The sequence below is a fragment of the Cebus imitator genome, unplaced genomic scaffold (genome assembly GCF_001604975.1).
Source record: "Cebus imitator isolate Cc_AM_T3 unplaced genomic scaffold, Cebus_imitator-1.0 Scaffold107, whole genome shotgun sequence".
Taxonomy (NCBI): domain Eukaryota; kingdom Metazoa; phylum Chordata; class Mammalia; order Primates; family Cebidae; genus Cebus; species Cebus imitator.
Window position 1 is genome coordinate 6,805,427 of NW_016107422.1, and position 7,867 is coordinate 6,813,293.

Here is a 7,867-nt window from a genome sequence, read left to right on the forward strand (position 1 = left end):
ATATATATATATATATATATATATATATATATATAATGAAATTCACAGAGCTTTAGCAAGATTTATCAAGAAAAAGCAGTCAAAAAAGCAATCTTGCCTAAGAGGAGGGTACTACAGATAGACTTTGAAAGAAAGTCGTAACTTGAAGGCCAAGAACGATGGCTCACACCTGCAATCCCAGCACTTTGGGAGACCAAAGTGGGACGATTGATTGCTTGAGTTCAGGAGTTTGAGACCAGCCTGAGCAACATGGAAAACCCAATCTCTAGCAAAAATTCAAAAATTAGCTGGGCATGGGGGCACATGCCTGCGGTCCCAGCTACTCGGGAGGCTGAAGTAAGAGGATGGCTTGAGCCTGGGAGGTGGAGGCTGCAGTGAGCCATGACTGCGACAATGCACTCCAGCCTGGGCAATAGAGTGAGACTCAGTCTCAAACAAATTCATAATGTGCAATTCTGAATAACTTTATGCCAACAGACCTTAAAGCATAGATGAAAAACTATTTTTTTGAGACAAGGTCTTATTCTGTTGCCCAGGCTGGAATGCAGTGGCACAATCACGGCTCACTGCAGCCTTGACCTCCCAAGCTCAAACGACTCCCACTTCAGCCTCCCAACTAGCTCAGACTATAGGCACCCACCACCATGCCAAGCTAACATTTATTTTTTTGTAGAGGTGGAGTCTCACTATATTGCCTAGGCTGGTCTTGAACTCCTGGAGTCAAGTGGTCCTCCCACCTCAGCTTCCCAAAGTGCTGGGATTATAGGCATGTACCATCACATCCAGTGAGATATAAATTTCTAGGGAAAAAAAACATCAAAATTGGCTCAAAAAGTAGAAAAACATCTTAGTAAATATATTGAATCAGTACTGAAAAAACTCCCCATAAAGAAATTTCCAGGCCCAAGAGCCTTCAGCCAAAAACTTCCATTAAACATACAAGAAAAAGAAAACAAAACAAAAAAATCCTGCCACTAACACAAACTGACAGAATAAAATTAGAAGCCTCCCCAGTTCTTTTATAAGGTTAAAATAAAAATAACCTTGGTATCAAAACCCAACAAGGTAAGTGCAAGAAAAATATTTACAGGCCATCATTATTCAACTGGATGAGAAATTACTTTTAAGATGTATTGGCCAGGCACGGTGGTCACAGTTATAATCCAAGCACTTAGGGAGGCCCAACTGGGAGGATACTCTGAGTTTAGGATTTTGAGACTAGCCAGGGCAACAAGGCAAAACCCCGTCTTTACAAAAAATGCAAAAATTCGCTGGGCATGGCAGCATACCTATAGACCCAGCTATTCGGAAGGCTGAGGTGGGAGGATTGCTTGAGCCCAGCAGGTTGAGGCTGCAGTGATGCCTGATCATGCCACTGCGCTCCAGCCTGGGTGACAGTGAGACTCTGTCTCAAAACAAGTTGTATCAACAACCTGTGATGCTGACCAAGATGGTGCATGCATGCTACAGCCTGTTGTTTCCCAGATCACAATTTGAAACTCTGGACAAAATATAAATAGCAATGACCTGAGGACTCTGAAAAGTAACCAGCAGGCAGGTTGGGAAACATCAAAACCTGAAATATTATCGGTATGGCGATGGTGAGAGATCATATTCTGGGTCATAAAACAAACCCTAAAGAATTAAAAGTAAGTGAATTATGTTCTCTCATAATGACGGAATTAAACTAGGAATCTAGAACATTTCTAGAGCATCCCCAAATATAAGAAGTTAAATGGTGTACGTCTAAATGACCCATGAGTCAAAGTGAGTATCTTAAGAAAAATTGGAAAACAGTTTGAATTGAATAAATATAAAATCAGCTTATCAAAATATGTGCGTAGAGGGCAATTTATAGCACTAAATTATATGAGAAATGAAGTATCAAATCAATGTATCTACTTTAAATAAGAAAAGAACCAAATCAACTCAAATCAAGCAGGAGAAAAGACTAAATATATAAAACTAAATCAGTAATATTTAAACAAAAACAGTAAGAGGAAAAAAATTCAATGAAATCCAAAACTGGTTCTTTGCAGGGGTTCGTGGGAGGTGAAAATCAATAAAATGAGTAAGACTCCAGCAGACTGACAAAGGAAGAAGAGAAAACACAAATTACCAATATAAGAAATGACAGGAATATTACAAACCCTGTAGATACCAGAAGGCTAATAGTGGATACTACATAACAAAACACAAACACAACCATATGCTTCTAAATTCTACAAATTAGATGAAATAGAGCAATTCCTTGAAAGACCAACTACCAAAACTCACGAAGAAACAGACAGCTTGAATACCCTTAGATTTGTTAAAGAAACTGAAGTTGGGCAGCCACTTCGGAAGATAATTTGGCAGGTTCTTATCAAGTCAAACATACATGGACCACATGACTCGGCATCCTACCTGCAGGTGTTTGCACAAGTGAAATGAAAACTTTTGCTCAGACAACAAACACTTTGTGAATGCCGGTCCATTTACAATTTACCAAAAAGTGAAAATAGTCCGTGTTCTCCCAATGACAAACCTAAAGCAAACCATGCAGTACTCATACAATGGATTACTATCTGGCAATAAAGAGGAATAACTGTTGATAAAGTACAGGAAAGCAGTCAGACTCAAAAGGCTACATCTTGAACGATTCCATTTACACAAAATTCTGAAAGAAGCAATGCTAGAGGAACACAGATCAGTGAATGCCCAAAGTTAATTAACAATGGATGGTTTTTCTAGAAAGGGCAAGGTAATTGTTGGAGTGATCATATAATTTTGTAATGCACCCAAAACAAACATAATAAATGGGCAGATAAGTAAAGTTCACGGATTGGAAAGTTCAATACTGTAAAGGTCTCTCAAAAATGACGTATCAATTTAATCCCAATGGGAATTCCGACAAGTTTTGTGAAGGCTGCTAAGTCAACTCCAAAATGACCAAAAATAGATAAGATCAAAGGGGAGGAAGCAGGGAGGTCGACAGAAATATTTTCTGATTGACGAGTGAAATCATTAGAAGGCCTGCAAAAATACAAGTGAGCCAGAATTTCTAAAGCACCACAAAAGAACACTAGTTAGTAGACATATATAAGTATCTCCCAAATTTGCTTTAAACACAGGCCTTTAAAAATATTAGAAACTGGGCCAGGTGCAGTGGCTCACGCCTGTAAACCCAGCACTTTGGGAGGCCGAGGCGGGTGGATCACGAGGTCAGGAGATGGAGACAATCATGGCCAACATGGTAAAACCCTGTCTCTACTTAAAAATACAAAAAATTGGCCGGGCGCGGTGGCTCAAGCCTGTAATCCCAGCACTGTGGGAGGCCGAGGCGGGTGGATCACGAGGTCAAGAGATCGAGACCATCCTGGTCAACATGGTGAAACACTGTCTCTACTAAAAATACAAAAAAATTAGCTGGGCATGGTGGCGCGTGCCTGTAATCCCAGCTACCCAGGAGGCTGGGGCAGGAGAATTGCCTGAACCCAGGAGGCGGAGGTTGCGGTGAGCCGAGGTTGCATCACTGCACTCCAGCCTGGTGACAGAGCGAGACTCCATCTCAAAAAAAGACAAATTAGAAACAGATATTTAAAGAGATATAAACTCATGTTAAACCTTTATAAAAAGAAATTCCAATCAAGAGCCTCACCTAATTTCATAAAGGGTTATGTAAAACCAACCATTGCTGCAAATGATGTGCTGCCCTGAGATGTGAGGATCCAGTGGTCCCTCTGGGTCAACAGCAGCTACAGTGGCTGAGCCCAAAGTCTGATACATGAGCTATCTATGACCATTGTTTTTAACAATTTATGTCAGTGCTACCCATAAATCACAGAGAAGCAAAAATGTGTGTGTGGCCTCCTGCTGAAAACAATCATTTGTACTTATTTCTAGGACTACTCCAGAAGACAGTATTAGAAGAAGTTTCTCAATTAAGAAAAACATTTTCAGCAAAGAAACAGAAATCTCTGTAAATTTCCTGCTTAACCAATCTAGTGAACTGTGATGAACAATATAAATTCATTTAGCCACCTTATGAAAGACTTAGTCCAAAGTCACATCTAACTTCTAGAAGAGCTAATGTATGATCATCACAGTCGAGAAAGACTCAAAGGCCAGAAATGTCAAGGCTTGGTCTGTATCCCAAGTCCAGAAAAAAACAAAAAGCAACAAGTACAGGCCAAATGATTGCCGATTTCTTCTGCCTCCGTCATGCTTCTTCACTATAGCCTGAAATTACCTCTCATGTTTGACAGCTGTCAGCAAGGAGACAAAAGCAGCTTCATTGAATAAAATAATAATAGAAAGCAGAGCTACAGCGAGTACGAGGCAGGAGTCATCTCCCACGTCCAAGTTCTCCCTCTGAATATATTAGACAGGGTCTCTGTGTCCTTGAACTGCAAGGAATTAATATTGATGGTAGCATTAGTAAAACCTATCTTCTACTCATCATGAAAAGTCACAGTCTTTTTTCTTTAAAGACTCCAGAATTATTATAGGCAGAAACAAATAAGGTTATACGCCTACTGTTTGGTGAAGAATCAGGAATGAGCATTCCCAAGAGAATTAATACAATTACAAAAGTAAAATCACCTTGAGCTTTGGGCTGCTTAAAAAGTCAACCCAGAAAGAAGTGCAAAATGAGAAAATTAAGTTCAGTGGAAAAACACTTGAAGGTATCGTGGTCAGCTGGATTTACACCCCTTTGATGCACTTCACAACCTGTGTATTCCACAAAGACTTGCTCCTTTCTGAAGGTTTTGGTTCACATTCAACAATAGAATAGCAGCAACCACCATTAGCCTGAGGGCTGGCTAGTCTTTAATATTCTACCCGATTCAAAGAAATAATTCTTTCCCTCATCTCTAAAGATCTCCCAGGTCTGTTACAAAAAAAGAAGGAGGATTCTTACCTCCAGGAAGGGTTTAACTAGTGTTTGTTTCTATTTAACATTAAACACTTCCCCAGGCCAATGCATTAGCAGTTAGCTCTTTACTGAATATTATCTAGAGGAAACAGTAGCTGACTTCTAGCTCTCTTCAGTGAATTGAATTTAAATTTATATAATTCTCACGACTTCTATTTCATCTTGAAACCTAGAGACTCCTTCCCTTTCCTACTGATTTACCTTCCATGTGTATGTAGTCTGACCAGTCCCAGCCATCTTTAGTTGGTCTCCATTCAACCACTGTACTTTTGTTTCTTGATTACATCTTCACTTATTTTAGTTATTTCTGAGATTCTCCCCTGCAATTTCTCCAACTACCTAGGGTATAAACAATGTATGAATAACATTATAAAAGCTGTAAGACTTCAAATAACTAATCTTTCTGAGCCTCAGTTTCCTCATCTATAACCAGAAATAACATTGACTAAACAAAGTTGTTCTAAAGATTAGTGAAATGTGTACAAAGCACTTAGCATTTAACAGGTGATCAAATGGTAAGTGGTGCTTATAAAATGTCTTCTTCATGGTAAAGTATATATAACTTATTATTTTAACTTTTTTTTTTTTGACGGAGTCTCCCTCTGTTGCCCAGGCTGGCGTGCAATGGTGCAATCTTGGCTCACTGCAACTTCTGCCTCCCATGTTGGAGCCACTCTCCTGCCTCAGCTTCCCAAGTCACTGGGATTACAGGTGCCTGCCACCATGCCCGGGCAATTTTTATATTTTTAATAGAAACAGGGTTTCACCATGCTGGCCAGGCTGGTCTCAAACTCCTGACCTCAGGTGGTACACCTGCCTCAGCCTCCCAAAGCGCTGGGATTACAGACATGAGCCACCGTGCCCAGCCAACTTTAACCATTTGTAAGTGTACAGTTCATTGGCATTCAGTGCATTCACACTGTTGTGCAACCATCACCACCATCTGTCTCCAGAATGTTTCCATCATCTCCAATTGAAACTCTGTACTCAGTAATTAATAACTCCTCACTCCTCTCCAGTCCCTGGCAACCACCCAGCTACCTTTTTTGGACAGGGTCTCACTCTGTTGCCCAGGCTGAAGTACGGTAGCATGATCATAGCTCACCGAAAGCTTGAACTCCCAGATTCAAGTGATCCGCCCACCTCAGCCTCCCCAGTAGCTGGGACTGCAGGTATGTGCCACTACACCAAACTTTCTTTTTTTTTTTTTTTTTCTCGTTAAAGTAGAGATGAGGTCTCACTATGTTTTCCAGACTGGTCTTGAACCCTTGGGCTGAAGCGATCCTCCCTCCTCATCCTTCCAAGATTTTGGGATTACAAGCATAAGCCACTGAGCCTGGCCACCATTCTACCTTGTTTCTATGAATTTGACTGATCTAGTTACCTCATGTAAGTGGAATCATTATGTAAGGAAGGAAAAATATTTTTCTTCTACCCTTCTAATTTCCTGGCTGGGGCTCTTGTACCAAAAGACGGATGAACAAGAGAAAAACATACAAATTTACTTAAGTTTGTCATGACACAGAAAAAACTTTTTTCTGGAAGTAACTTGATGTAACTACAAGCCTTTTTTAAAAAAATGAAGACCTAAAGAAACAGTTAAATATTTCATTTAATTTTTATATTAGGTTTGTCAAAAGACTAAATCACAAGTTAGGTTTTATATGAAATTTGCCAAGACTACAACAAATTTATAGAATTGGCTTTTATTCATGATTCATGAACCTGGGCACCTTTCATTCTACACAACAGAATGAGAGCTCCCACTGGGCAATAGCAGAGCCACTGGTTTTATAAGGCAAAAACAAGGAAACAATAGATAAACCTGATTGGTTAACATCAAGTTACTTCATTTACTTTTTTGTAATGGTTACGGGCACTTCCTTCTTACTCTGATTCAAGTAGACTGGAATCTCATGTTTTCAGGAAAAACTGGTCTGTTTGGGGATCTATCTGTTTCCCTAAGGTTTCAGTTTGATGACACAGCATTTAGCATAAATAACTCTGATTTGGTTTGGTCTGATCTGTTGGGGTGTAGGGCAGGCGCTCAGCCTAAAAGAATGACCTCCCATAATTTTTGCTTAACAGTTTGAGGAAAAGTGGAGAGAAGCAGAAAATGTGAGAGGACTAGAAGGGGTAGGAGCTAAGTGTGGTAAACCGAAAGAAACAGCAGAACCTTTCACTCAGATTCCCCTCAGCATTATCTTCAGAGGGAAGGATGCTCCTTCCTTCAGGAACCGGCCCTCTCACCCAAAGGCCTTGTGACCTGCATCAGACAAGAGGGTGGGAAGGTCAGAGAGTCCTTCCTGCCATTTCTCACATTCCTTCAGCTTCAAACATTCACTATGCCAAGGCGCCTGCCTTGGAGTAGTGTATCAAGAACCTAATCACATCAAATACTTGTTCTTTGGTGACTGGCTTGTTTCACTTGGCATAACATCTTCCAGGTTTACTCATGGTATAGCATGTGTCAGAACTTCCTTCCTTTTTAAAGGCCGAATAGTATTCTACGTTGTATATATAGTATATAGACATCATATTTTATTTATTCATCGCAAATAGACACTTGGCTTGCTTCCACCATTTGGCTATTATGGATAATACAAATGGTATATTTTAACTACAGATTTTTAAAATTATACCAAATAGACAATTAAAAGAATTTATTGGCTGGGCGAGATGGCTCATACCTGTAATCCCAGCATTTTGGGAGGCCAAGGCGGGCAGATCACCAGGTCAGGAGATTGAGACCATCCTGGCCAACATGATGCAACCTCATCTCTACTAAAATACAAAAAATTAGTCAGGGGTGGTGGCACATGCCTGTAATCCCAGCTACTAGGGAGGCTGAAACAGGGGAATCGCTTGAACCAGGGAGGCAGAGGTTGCAGTGAGCTAAGATTGTGCCACTGCACCCCAGCCTGGGAGACAGAGCAAGACTCTGTCTCA

General features: G+C 40.4%; 1 protein-coding gene across 6 annotated transcripts in view; it reads right to left on the reverse strand.

Moving 5' to 3' along the window:
* The window catches only part of FANK1 (fibronectin type III and ankyrin repeat domains 1), a 144,136-nt gene that overhangs the window by 113,535 nt on the left and 22,734 nt on the right, over positions 1-7,867 (reverse strand). The window lies entirely within an intron of this gene.